The sequence below is a fragment of the Microcaecilia unicolor genome, chromosome 4 (assembly GCF_901765095.1).
Source record: "Microcaecilia unicolor chromosome 4, aMicUni1.1, whole genome shotgun sequence".
NCBI lineage: Eukaryota > Metazoa > Chordata > Amphibia > Gymnophiona > Siphonopidae > Microcaecilia > Microcaecilia unicolor.
Window position 1 is genome coordinate 83,943,042 of NC_044034.1, and position 15,163 is coordinate 83,958,204.

Consider the following 15,163-nt stretch of genomic DNA (forward strand, 5'->3'; position numbering starts at 1 on the left):
TCCACGCTCTCATTACCTCTCGCCTGGACTACTGCAACTTACTCCTCACCGGCCTCCCACTTAGCCATCTATCCCCCCTTCAGTCTGTTCAGAACTCTGCTGCACGTCTCATATTCCGCCAGAACCGATATACTCATATCACCCCTCTCCTCAGGTCACTTCACTGGCTTCCGATCAGATACCGCATTCAATTCAAGCTTCTCCTTCTTACCTACAAATGCACTCAGTCTGCTGCCCCTCACTACCTCTCTACCCTCATCTCCCCTTACGTTCCCGCCCGTAACCTCCGTTCACAGGATAAATCCCTCCTCTCAGTACCCTTCTCCACCACCGCCAACTCCAGGCTCCGCTCATTCTGCCTCGCCTCACCCTATGCTTGGAACAACCTTCCTGAACCCTTACGCCAAGCCCCCTCCCTGCCCGTCTTCAAGTCTTTGCTTAAAGCCCACCTCTTCAATGCTGCGTTCGGCACCTAACCCTTACCGTTCAGTGAATCCAGACTGCCCCAATTTGACTGCCCCTATCGGACCGACCGTTCACTTGTCTATTAGATTGTAAGCTCTTTGAGCAGGGACTGTCTCTCTTTGTTAAATTGTACAGCGCTGCGTAACCCTAGTAGCGCTCTAGAAATGTTAAGTAGTAGTAGTAGTAGTAGTGACGGGGTGTGTGACAGGGGGGAGGGGAAAATGTGACAGGGGCGGATCGAGGGCATGAAAGGGGGTGGGTGGGGTGTGAAAGGAGCGGGGTGGGTATGTGGTGGGGGCGGGGCATGTGTCCTCCTTTTTGGGGGACAAAATATGGTAACCCTAAGTATGTCCATATGGCAAGGGGGCATGATCTGAGCATGTTTTGGGCAGGACTAGGGAGGGCCCAATATATGGACATCCAACTCCACTCACAGAAGGGGAAGGGATGTCAGTGTCTAAAAGATGAATGTCCATATTTAGACTTGGTACTTGTCCTGTCCAGGTTACAAAAAGGTGCTCTGATTGAGCAGCTATCTACTAGAGAGATTAAGGCATGACACCTACTACCACTAATAATAATCATTATTTCTATAGTGCTACTGGATGTGTGCAGTGCTATACACTCTATATGCAGGTACTTTCTCTGTCCCCTAGAGGGCTCACAATCTATGTGTTTGTACCTGGGGCACTGGAGGGTAAGTGACTTGCCCAAGGAGATGGAGTAGGAATTGAACCCACGCTACCAGGCTCCAAGCCTGCTGCACTAACCAGTGGGCTACCGGTGTAGTTCCACCCCCAGTGCACGGCATTTCCGATGCTAGTGGAAATATTCAAAAAATATTTCCACAGGGGGTTATCTGGCGGTAATCGGGCAATGCCACGTTAGCATGGGAGACCCTACTGCTACCTCAATGTGTGGCAGTAAGTGCTGCCCCCATATGGCCACACAGTAAAAGCAATCTTACTGCATAGCCATATCTTTTTTCGGCCTTTTTACCCGCTGTGGTAAAAAGAGCCTCAGCACGCAGCAAAAATGGCCCCCGCCACTACTGCAGGGCCCTTTTTACCATAGCTTAATAAAAGGGCCCCTAAATTATAAGATGCCCATAGGAATATAATGGGCATCTTATCATTCAGCATGCACTAATCATTAGTGCGTGCTAAATCTGTTAGCGCAACTTAGTAAAAGGTCCCTTTAGTGCGTTTTATCCCAGCTCCTAACTTTAGGCATCCTGTAGAGAATTACCCTAGTAGAGAACAACCAAGAAACAGAATGACTTCATGGTCTACAGGAGAACATAGAAGAGGCAAACATCAAAATTCAGGATGGCCTAAAGTAATAAAGAATTACTGGAAAACAGATTAAGAAGAGTCTCAGTCTATAAAGGTCCTTGTCCTGCTGGAGTACCTAACATTTGGCTCAAACAACAACACTCTTCGCCAAGACCTGGCTCATTGCAAAAATCTATTTTTCTACCATAAGGGAAAAAGAGAAGTAATGTCCTAAAAATGGCAAACCAATAAATATCTTATCTGTTTAACATCTAGAAAATAGTCGCTGCAGTAGATGCTGTTCATATGAACTCTAATAATATCATGTTACTAATGTCTGCTATCGTGATGGCACATGTGAGTTCTCACTGCATACAGTAAAATGGGATATGTGCTAAAATAATCTATGGTAGCTGGTTACTTTTTCTCATAATTAGCTATGATAGCTTTATTTAACATTAATAGATCTTTGGTTTCATATACTCTTCAAGGGTGCACAGCCCCTAAATTTTCATTTTACATAATTTTCCGTGTCATTTATTGGAATTTTCGTTTTGCTCGGAGGGCTTTCTTTTTAATTTTTTTTTAATTACAAAAGCAATATCATTACAAGTGTGTGCTTTTTCAGAAAGAGCGGACACTATTTCGAAAAAGTGCACATTTTTTTGAAAAAGCACACACTATGGGCTAGATTCAATATATGACACCTAAAATAATCGGCACAAAAAAAAACTCACTTAAATGATATTCTGTAAGACACCAAAAAACCCACTTAAATGGTATTCTGTAAGCTTTGCCTTAAGTTTGCATATTTTGCATCTCATTACCATCTAATGCACAGTGCCATAAATGGCGCCGTAGTATTTTAGGTCAGGCAGCGTTAGGGCCTTTTAAATCGTGTTAAAGCCCAATTAATACGACTTAAGGCCCTAATGCTGCATGAATTCCCCCCCCCCCCCCCCAAATCTACACTTACAGGGATAGTTTAAAAGCCAAAAATGTACTCCTATGAATTTGAGCTTCATATGACACATTCTGGTATATCTGATAACACATCCCAAAAAAGTTTTTATCATGAGAAGAAAAATGCATCTTAAAAATCCAATTATGATCTGATTCAAGTCAGTGGCGTAGCCAAGGGTGGGCTGGGGTGGGTCCAGGCCCACCCACTTTAGGTTCAGGCCCACCAAGTAGCAGCACACCTATAATGTGGCTGGCAGGGACCCCAAGCCCCACCAGCCAAAAACTCCCAACAACTGTTTGCTGCCGGTGAAAATCTGCTATTTAAAAGATATACGGGGGAGAGGGGATGTTTGAAAGACTATATGGCATGCAGGCAAGAGAGGGAGAAACCAAATCACTTGTAGGACAAGGTGGAGTTCTGCCCACCCACCTTGGGTCCAGGCCCACCCAAACTTGGGTGTCTGGCTACGCCCCTGATTCAAGTAAAAAAGTAATTAACAAAATAGCTTGACCAGGTGTACAGAGTAATCACACAAATCAGCTAAAAGAGAAATCTGATCAGGTTTAGAGGGTCCTGACTTTTCCGATTTCCTAAAATAATTATGACCAGATCGCTCAGGTAAATAATATGTAGAAAAATTTGGGGAAGCGATGTCTCTTTCATCATGTTTTGCAACATTGTATCCACACTAGTTTATTCTCTAGGCACAACTGTATCTTTCCATTGGATGATTGATACATTTGGAGTTTGTCACTACAACTTTTGTATGCAGGAGCATATGCAGGATGAAAAGTGAGCCTCTTCCTTGAAAAAGCTATATGCGAAACTTGGCCATGTCGGCGGGGGTTCCTTGATATCTTTAAGCTGCTGCCTTTCAAGATAAGTGTTTTAAGAAGCACTAGATTTTTCAAGCGATCACATATAGTTATAAACCAAAACAAAAATGAAAAAAATATTTACAAAATAATAAGGGGACTCTATGAGGATTTGCACCACACCATTTCGCTTATTGCGATGGAACAATGTCTGTTCTGATGGTTGTGTGAGGCAGTTATATCTGATGTTCCCCGGATATTAGAATGTTATCTATCATAACCTGTGCTCCACATTGATGTTTGGGACATGTTTGTGCAAACCTAAAGTTAGGCACTCAAGTATCAGGCTAGTATTCTATAATGGCTTCAGCATCCAGCTTTGCCATTATAAAATATTTGCTTTGCCTAAGGCTGCCAACTGGATCCAGATTTGCAGGACAGTATTGATCCAGTCCAACGTTTACTCCAGTGCATGCTGGGACTTGTAGTCTTGCTTTTCTTAGGGAATGCAATAGGGAAATCAGAACTATAAGTCCCTGCATGCAATGGGGTAAACCCAAGACTGGATCAACCCTATCCTGCAAATCAGGTCCAGTTGGCAGCCTTAGCTTAGCCCTCAAATTTTTAGTGCTTATCTTTTGGTGCCCTGTCTTGAATCTACCCCCAAATAGATAATTTTACATGCATATACTTCGGACAATTTTCTAAATGCTCAGTTTTGGATATAAAACACTGTTTTCCATGGAAAAATTATTCTCTAATTGCTGGGCTCTGCATCCCAGAAGGTTCTTTTCTAACTACCTCAATGTCGGAAAAGCAATACCTACTTTCCTGCACAGCCTTAAAATATAACTTAGAACTGCAAATATATGTGTTATGCTGTAAAAATAACAGACTGTGTTGGATGATTTGAAATCATTCATTTGAATTATATAGCTTTGTAGTCATTTGGCTGTTTCTGTTATATATAGCAAGCATAATAGTAATATGCCAAGAGGCCTGCAAGGTGTCCCATTTATGGAAATGAACAGAGTGGTGTGTTATAAAGTGTTTATGAGCTACACATCCAAAGAAAAGTTTCAAATTATGGAAATTACACTATAGTGTTGACAAGAATTCTGAGAATAAGAAGCTCTGCTCTTTCACATCAGCCGGTTAAGAAGTTGGATCTTGAGAATGGAACTTCAGGCTGTTTCCTTCTTGCTAACATTTTCCAGGTCTATTAAACTTCTAACAGTGCAAGGGGGGAAATGACAGACTTAATCTAGATAAATTTTCATAGAAAGACAGAAAATCAATTTTTTAATCTAAGAAAGCGCACTGACTTTATTGCTCTGGCTTTGCTATATGAGAAACATTTCCATGACAGTCCCACAGTTGAAATGGAAAGGTTTGAGCATTTCTGTCCCATGTTGTTATAGCAGCTCCTTTTCTGACATTGGGATTCACAGTAGAAAGAGAAGCGATTACCCAAAGGTAGAGACATGAACATATTACTGTTTGCTGAGGATACAATATTCAAGTTGCTGGAAAAATTAAAAGTAGGAAAGTCTATGGGATCTGATGGACTTCATCCCCAAATACTGAGAAAAAAAATTAAGTGGTATTGATTTTATCCAAATACAGCTCTGTTAAACTTATCATTTGAAAGAGAAGAGGTGCCAAGACACTGCAGAAGTGCGGTCACAGTGCTACATGACAAGGGTCAGGGGCGGACTGAGGGTGGTCTGGGTCCCCTACCCGGCCGCTACTTGACACCCCCCTGCCACCCCAGTCGATGCCCCCGCTGCCCCAGTCCTACCTGAGGGGTCCTGCTAGTCTGGTGGCCTCTGTGGGGGGAATGTTCTTTCCTGCCCACTGCGCTGCTGCTATTTCCCCGCCTGCTGGCGCCACTGTGTTTTCAAGATGGCAGCCGAGACTTGCTGCAGTAGTCTCATGGGTCTTGACAGTCTCACGAGACTTCCACAGGGAGTTTCAGCTGCCATTTTTAAATACGGTATTGCATAGTTGAAAAGGGGCATGGCCACGGGAGTGGAATGGGCGGGTCGTGGGCATTTCTAAAATCTATGCGCATTATTATAGAAAACACCCGGTCTAAGCTTAATTTAGGCATTGGCATTTACACCAAGTTTTACTTGGTATAACTGCCTGCAACTAAATGTAGTCATGCAGATGGGTATTCAGAATATTCTATAAACTGCGCAGAAACTTAGGCATAACGTACGCTATACAATATGCCTAGGCATATTTTGTTTTGGTGCTGATTTTTTAGGTATGGCCAAAAATGAATATCAAAAATGAATAATTGGCAATAGCATGTTAACATGAAACAATACAATTTATAACTTTAAAATAAAATTAGAAATGCTTATTATTATTACTTATATGCTTAAGCAGTCTTGTGTCATTCTTTTATTATGCTTTTTAATAACTCCACTATTATTCTTTACTTTTACCTTACAACTTGCTCTTAGGAGACCTATTGAGAATTTGCTAAGTTTGATTTCAGAATGATCAAACAATCTATGGGCCCTGTTTACTAAGCCACACTGTAGGCGCGCTAAAATTTAGGGTGTGAATTGATTTGCACTTTTATGACCACTGACAGGTCAGTTATGACCCATGAACTGCATGAGCTAAAGGCTCTAAAATGCCTGAAAGCAGCATTTTTACTTTCTGCTGAAAGCTGTGAATTCAAGGTCATGCTGATTCAGCAAGGAGCGTTCTTCCCCTCCCCTGACAGAGTTGGTGCCACTGACTCAGACATCACAAGGACACAAAGAATGTACACAGTTTGAAAGCGAAGATGTGTCGAGGTTACTAGACAAAAACAATGATAAGACCTGGGTCTTAGAGAGATTCCTATAGAAAAGTGGCGACTATAATCTCCTGTAAAAGAAACCTTGGACTTGTTATAAGGTGCTGTGTTTCATAAACATTTAGATACTGTGTTCTGTATTCCATAACACTTAGATAGTGTGTTCCATTTTATGTAAATAATGAAGTAAGACAGAAATTAGCTGAAGTTGCAAACTGTATGATTTGGGAGGGAATTGTTGCCCAATTCATTGTACAAAGAGGTATATAAGGCACTGTTATATTGTATTTAGTCAGAGGCTGAGATGATCAACAGTGTGTAACTCTTTACAGCGATGGTTTCTCTCTCCCTCTCATAGCAAATTGCTATTTGTTATTGCCTGATTGCTTTGTTATTATGTAAATTGATAAGGAATAAAGGCTTTCTCCTTGGAAAGAACATAGCCTCTGTCTTCTCTGTCACCCCATATCTTGGGGGTGGCTGATCCACTGTTTCTTGGGGTGGTACATTTCTTATGGTAAGTAGAGGAATCAGAGAAAGAATTCCCACATATTACAGCCTAGGACTAGGTGGTTGTAAAAGGGGACCATATAACCACGGACTCCACTATAAACAGGTGTCTCTTTCAATATTGTGCACTAATTTTTAGCGCATGCTAAAAAGTTGGTATGCCTACAGCACAGCTTAGTAAACAGGGCCCTATATTTTCATTGGAAAGGCAAGTTCTCCTTTCAAAAAAGTTGACCCTGACTGAACAGTCTTTAACTTGGCACATTTGTGGAAGGATTGGCCAGAACGGCTTTAGCTCATATACTCAAGGTATGTGTAAGTTTGTTGATTCAGTTTCCACCATAGAACTAGTTCTTCAGCTCTTTGTAAACATTGCTCTGTGAGGAATTTGTTAATTTCATTTTCCAGGTCTGAAATTGTTTAAAACTTTCCTTTACAGTGCACTTGAGGATAAGAAGTATCCTATGCATCCCCAAAATCAAATGCATCCGAAGAACTTTCCTAAGATGTTTCTTTTTGAGAGTTCTGTAACTTAATCTTCAGTTTCAGTTAATTCAAGATTATCTGAAGGCTGGGATGAATCATGTGAATATTGAACAAGCTCATGTGCAGTTAAGAAGAATTTCATTTTCACCTCAGCCTGTCTTAATTCATGTTATTGTTTGTAATTTAAACCTTGGGTCATGTATGCAGCAACTATAAGAAATGCATCTTCGAACAGATGTGAAAATTGCTCTGTAACAGACTTTATTGTTTCCGACAGAGCTTTCTTTTATTCCATCATTAGACATGTTATTGAGGCAGAGAAGTAATGACTTCACTGCAGGCAAAACAGTGGAAAGAGTTGACAAGAAATTATTTATTTCACAGGTTAACTATTCTAAGGGTTTAACAGAGATATCACACTATTCATCAAGGTACATTGCTAAATGTTTAGTCCCTTAACATCATCCACTTCATAAATGTAAAACAGTATAACCCTCTTTTGCTCTAATAAACATTCCAATGTGTTGAGTTAGCCAGAAGTTGATGCCGAGGCAGACGCAGACCCAGTTCACACTGAATAGAATATAGATGAGATCTGACATTGAATGAATGTTTACAACGGGGCACCGCAAAAGCAGAGGACCGTATGTCACTATGTAGAGAGAAACCAGAAGGAGTAGTGAAGGTAGCAGGACTCTTCTACAAAATACCAGAGGTTGAGAGAAATAATGACCAATGACGCTATTCTTCAAAACCCGACACAGTACTGTTTCGGCACAAGGCCTGCGTCAAGGGTCTAAAATTAGGACATACATAAAAAAACATGTGTGTATAAAACATGAAAGGGTTAAATCATATTAAATTATATAATACATGTAAAAATTCAAATACAGTAATAAAATAATGTATAGCAATAAAAAGAAATAAGACAGATGGGCTGAATTCACGTTCACCATGTTTTATGTATTGGCATTATGACATACATGCCAAATGCCAACATATAAAACATGGTGAATGTGAATGACATAAAAAAAACTTAATCTTAAATAAATATAGTTGATACATTATATTAGGAATGTAAATAAATGCATGTTAATCAACTTTGCATAGACTTTGGGGTCATCTTTGACTCTTCTCTCTCCTTCTCTGCTCATATCCAGCAGATTGCCAAGACCTGTCGTTTCTTTCTTTACAACATCCGTAAAATCCGCCCCTTTCTTCCCGAGCACTCTACCAAAACCCTCAACCACACCCTTGTCACCTCTCGTTTAGACTACTGCAATCTGCTTCTTGCTGGCCTCCCACTTAGTCACCTCTCCCCTCTCCAGTCGGTTCAAAACTCTGCTGCCCATCTCGTCTTCCGCCAGGGTCGCTTTACTCATACTACCCCTCTCCTCAAGACCCTTCACTGGCTCCCTATCCGTTTTCGCATCCTGTTCAAACTTCTTCTACTAACCTATAAATGTACTCACTCTGCTGCTCCCCAGTATCTCTCCACACTCGTCCTTCCCTACACCCCTTCCCGTGCACTCCGCTCCATGGATAAGTCCTTCTTATCTGTTCCCTTCTCCACTACTGCCAACTCCAGACTTTGCGCCTTCTGTCTCGCTGCACCCTACGCCTGGAATAAACTTCCTGAGCCCCTACGTCTTGTCCCATCCTTGGCCACCTTTAAATCTAGACTGAAAGCCCACCTCTCTAACATTGCTTTTGACTCGTAACCACTTGTAACCACTCGCCTCCACCTACCCTCCTCTCTTCCTTCCCGTTCACATTAATTGATTTGATTTGCTTACTTTATTTATTTTTTGTCTATTAGATTGTAAGCTCTTTGAGCAGGGACTGTCTTTCTTCTATGTTTGTGCAGCGCTGCGTACGCCTTCTAGCGCTATAGAAATGCTAAATAGTAGTAGTAGTAGTAGTACAGAGATGAAATATCAAGATAATCTTGATCATGATGAAGACGAGTATCATGGATTTCCAATAGTGAACAAAAGGTAAATACATTACAAAGCACAGACCTGTAAGTAAAATCACCGATGAAAGTAGGGGTCAGGATAACCGTCTGTGAATAAAATGCACAATAAACATGAGGGCCACAGGTAGAAAATAGCAAGACCAGTAGTATATGCCTAAAATGTGAGCTAATGATGAAATGTATGTGAATGTGTGTGTACAACCTAAGAATAGAGAAGTAGAAGAAAAAACTTAAGAAATACAAATAAAAATAGAGAGAGAATGTGTCTTAACAAAAAGAGAACATACATATTTATGGCACAGAAAATTCAATATGTAATGTGGGATGAGTCCTGTAATGTCATGAAGTGAATAAAGGAAACAAGATATTAGAGAAGGGATGATGGCACAGTGGTGCATGGAAAAATAGGAGGAGTAGAAGGGGAGCTTGAGCCAGGAGTGATTGGAAAGTGGTGGTTCAGAATAAGAGCTAAGGAAGCAATCATCAGAGGTCAGATGTGGAAGGTAAAGACGATAACTGTGTGATGCATGATAAAAACAAAAGGGGAGTTTCAGTCGGGATATAGAAACATAAAGTAAAATAAAAAAGATCAGTAAACCGAGTGACACTGTAGAACAGACCAATAAATAGGATAACACTGTGAATATGAAAGTAAACTGAGAGACACTATGATTGCATTAGAAGGGGCTATGAGTTGACGAGGAGACTGAAGACTGTGAGCCATATGGTATTTATATATGAGTCGACTATGAGTCGAATGTGTTGATGGAGCGGTACTCTATTTTACTTTTTTAGGTCCTGAGTGCAATTATTCCTTGAAAAAGCCACACAGAGCGAAACAGACACCTGTCGGGCAAACATGAGAACCTGTTGATTTCAATTCTCGAATATTAAGAGTGCAGCCATGGTACCTTTTCAACACCATTGGATATATGGTTCTACATGGGAGTAAATAGCTATCTCGGAGCTACAAAACTAAGCATAGTGCCATGAGATTTTGAAAGGGGCAGGATTGGCATAGAAAAATATACAAAACAGACTTAAATATATATAACAAAAATACCTTGGTCTTTTCAGAAAAGGTTAATAAAAAAGAAAAAAAATTGAAAATAGTAGGAGGAGGGGGTCAGTCTATGATTATAATAGTCACAAAATAGGGGTTCACCTTTACTGGTGATAAAAAAAAACTACCCCGGTGACCTTATGAGACTTTCCCTTTATATTAGAGAGATACATATCTTTACCTGCAAAACATTACATACTCCTGTTGAAAGTTTTACTATTTTTAGTATTGTATGTTTAAGAAGCAGTAGTAGATTACTGCCACAGCAGACTGACAGTATTTCTAGGATAAGCAGCATAAAATGTATTGTACTGTTTTGGGATCTTGCCAGGTACTAGTAACCTGGATTGGCCACTGTTGGAAATAGGATGCTGGGCTTGATGGACCTTCGGGCTGTCCCAGTATGGCAATACCTATGCACTTATGTAGGCTTTTTGAGAAGTGCTCACCTGCACTCCTAAGGGCAGGCTTAATTAAGTCAGGAGAGCAAAATTTAGAGAGGGAAAAGCACCAACAGAAAAAACAGGGCAATAATCAAAGTAAAAGTATCTGGGTTGTTTGGCTTTGATTACTGCTAAAAGACCCATGGGTGAAATTGCCACAAGTACATTCGTCGCCCTTTTCTGTACCTTTTCTAATTCCACTATATCTTTTTTTTGAGATGCGGTGACCAGAATTGCACACAATATTCTAGGTGCGGTCGCACCATGGAGTGATACAAAGGCATTATAATGTTCTCATTCTTGTTTTCCATTCCTTTCCTAATCATAGCTAACATTCTATTTGGATGTTTTGCAGATTGCCCTCTGTATCAATGTGTCTCATATTTTCAGAATCCCTGAGCCACACAGAGGATGAATATTTAAAATCTTAAACAAGACACGGGAGCTTGAAACACAATATGGTAAATATAAAGAGGAGAAAATATATTTTTAGTCCCCTATCATATCTCTGTTTTCCTCTGTCTCTCAATATGTGAAGTTTAGATGAGTCATGATTCTTGACAAGATTTTATTCTGTCTTTTCTCCTAAGTGTACATTCATTAACCAAGCTGTTTTTCCCCAGGGTAATGATTCCTAAATATTTGTTTGTTTGAGCATCTGCCTGCTTGTTTTTGATATCTAACAGCCTCATGTAATAAACTGTATTAAAAAATTAGCATTAAATTTTGAGTGCTGTTTAGGTTACTTCACGGTTTAATTTTTGTACTTTACTTCTAATATACTATGGAGCCTTTTACGAAGCTGCAGTGAGCACTAGTGCATGCTTACCGTGGCTTAAAATGGCTTGCCACAGGATGTGCTCAGGCATCCTGCAGTGAGTTCCACATTGGCATGCACTTACCACATGCTAAAAAATATTTTTACATTTTTGTTGGAGGGGGGTGTCAGGCAGCAGAGAGTAGGCATTCCTGGGCTAATTAGTTAGCATGCCCACAGGGAAGAATTACCACATGAGATCTTTCCACCTACAAATCAGGTATCAGAAGTGTTCACACGGTAAGGCCCCCTTTTACTAAGGCACGCTCGTGTTTTTAGCACGCGCTAAAATTGTGGGCATGCTAAATGTTAGAGATGCCCATAGGAATGCATAGGTGTCTCTAACTTTTAGCGTGCCCACAATTTTAGCGCACGCTAAAAATGTGAACGCACCTTAGTAAAAGGGGGCCTTAATTTTTTAATAGGTGTGCGCTAAAGGCAACATTAATGCATGGCCATTAATTCAAAAAATGGAAAATCAGCCATTTTACTGCTGCAGTAAAAATGGCCTTAGTGTATGGGAAAAACCTGTGCAAGGACACGCTAAGGCCACTTTTTACTGCAGCTTAGTAAAAGGACCCCTATGTTAATTATATATAAAAAGCAATAAAGTGGGAAGATTGAAAGAGGACTTACAGGGGGGGACAACAGAGAGGGGTTTGGTGTCTGGGATTTTAGAGAGGGACTGTACCCTCTGGTGACATCATCACTGGTGCTGATGTTTCCTTTATGAGATATTATCCTTCACAGTACTTTGAAAGAGAAAGAACTTACAGGAGGTGACTAGTAACATCTTGTTGGTAGGGTAATCCTGAGGTTTGATGGGGTGGAGATTGATGGTCTGGGACTTTAGAGAGGACACTGCCCCTCCAGTGGCTTATTAGTGAGAGAGGACTAACAGCATCTTCCGGTGGGAGGAGAAGTCTGGTGGTTTGGGATTTTCAGAGAGGGGTAGTGGAGTATCTTTTGGTTGAGGGGCCAGCCCTGCCTACTTTTGTTTGTTGCTGATACTGTGCTGAGAAAAATATTGGTGGAGCCATGGGCCCCTGTGGCTATCCCATTCCCATTTCTATGGAGAAACTGCCCCTCCAGTGACATCAGTGGTGCTGGCATTTCCTATATGAGGTGCTATCCTTCACAGCACACAGCTGTGGCTTGCAGTAGTTAAAATATGACTGAAGGGGAATGGCCAACGAGTATGTTAGGTACCTTTGGTGTCACTTGGTGCCATTATTTACTATTGTCTGTGGAAGATCTATTTTTTGTTTGCTATTTGTGACGGGGAAAAGAAAAATCAAGAACATGGATGTATCAGCTAGAACTGTATCAGGACCAGTAGATATATTCAAGCACCCATAGGCATGTCTTCATCTACTATATTATTCTCCTCACAAGACTCTCTTTAAAGCTTCCTTAAGATCCCCTTCACCCCCATCTCCAGCATCTGTGAATCTGATTTCTGGTGGGTCCTTGGTATTTGGCAGTAAGGGTAATGGGATTGCATTAGACTGTCTTTCTGTCGTAGAATCAAAGCAGTTTACAATTTATTATTGTAATAATCAAAGCCCTATTGGGCTCACAATCTAAGGGGCCCTTTTATCAAGCCATGGTAAAAAGTGGGGTTACAACGCATTGAGGCCACTCTTTACCGCAGAAGGAAAACCCCTATTTTTTAATTGAGGTCTTTAATAGCTGTGCACTAATTTTCCAATTGGTGCACAGTCATTTACTGCCTGAGCCCGTACTGCCACCCATTTAGTAGGCAGTAAGGGCTCACGCGCTACTCCTGTGGTAATCAGGCAGGAATGCCTAATCCCTTCCCCCTATGCTAGAAAAGCATGTGATATGGCGTGTGTCAAAAACAGAACTACTATAGGGCTCCTGGGTGTACCCAGTGGAAGTACTGTTTTCTCATAACAGTAGGTCTACTGCCCTTTTGTAAAAGGGCCCCTAAGTTTTTATTCCTTGGGCAATGGAGGGTTAAGTGATTTGCCCAGATTCACAAGGAGCTGCAGTGTGAATTGAACCCCAGTTCTTCAGGGTCTCAGCCCATTGCACTAACCATTAGGCTACTCTTCCACTCCATAAACTTCTTCTGGTTTAGCTGATTCTTTTGAAGTAGTGGGGAAAGTAACCATAGAGGTTAAATTGATAGATATCTGGAATATTATTTTTCACACTGACTCACTACTTCAAAGTTTATATATAAGGCTTCCTTTTTCTCCAAAGGAACAGCTACTAGATTGGGAGACCATGAAGACAGACTTATTAAGATACTACTACTACTACTACTATAAATCACTTCTATAGCGCTACCAGTCGTACGCAGCGCTTTACAATTGAACATGAAGAAGACAGTCCCTGCTCAAAAGAGCTTACAATCTAAATCAGGACCTAGTGGTTAAGGTGGTGGACTTTTGTCCCGGGGAACTGAGGAACTGAGTTTGATTCCCTCTTCAGACAAAGGCAGCTCCTTGTGACTCTGGGCAAGTCACTTAACCCTCCATTGCCCCAGGTACAAATAAGTACCTGTATATAATATGTAAGCCGCATTGAGCCTGCCATGAGTGGGAAAGCGTGGGGTACAAATGTAACAAAAAAAAAACAAAAAGGATAAGGGAAGGACAGACAGAAGGACACATAAGGATAAGATAAAAGTTACAAGTCAGGAGTCGAAAGCAGCATCAAACAGGTAGGCCTTTAGCCCGGATTTGAAGGCAGCCAGGAATGGAGGTGACGTAATGGCTCAGGAAGCCTATTTCCAGGCATAAGGTGCGGCGAGATAGAAGGAGCGGAGTCTGGAGTTAGCAATGGAGGAGAAGGGTGCAATTAGGAGAGATTTGCCTAGTGAACGGAGTTCTAGGGAAGGAGTGTAGGAGAGATGAGGGTGGAGAGGTAGTGAGGGGCTGCAGAGTGAATGCACTTATAGGTCAATAAGAGGAGCTTGAATTGTATACGGAAACGGATAGAGAGCCAGTGAAAGAGATAGTAGCAATAGTCTCTAAATTGGACATGCAAATTTGTGCACATCAAGTTTCTGGTGTGGCACCATATTAAAGGACAACTTAGGGCCTATTTTATCAAGCTGTGCTAGCGGCTCCAGTGCAGTAATGCTGACAAAGCCCATTCACTTTGAATGGACTCCATCAGCATTGCCACACAGGAACCACTAGCAAGGCTTGATAAAAGAGAGCCTTATGGGGCTCATTTTCAAAAGAGAAGGACGCCATCTTCAACAATAAATCGGAAGATGGACGTCCTTCTCCCAGGGTCACCCAATCGATATAATCGAAAGCTGATTGTGGACATCCCCAACTGCTTTCCGTTGCAGGGACGGCCTAAGTTCAAGGGGGAGTGTCGGAGGCGTAGCGAAGGCGGGACTTGATCATGCCTAACATTTGGACGTCCTTGACCCATAATTGAAAGAAACAAGGAAGTCCCTGATGAAACACTTGGATGACTTACCTGGCCGTGTTTTTCTTATGACCAAGGCACAAAAAGGTGCCCCAAAATGACCCAAATGACCACCG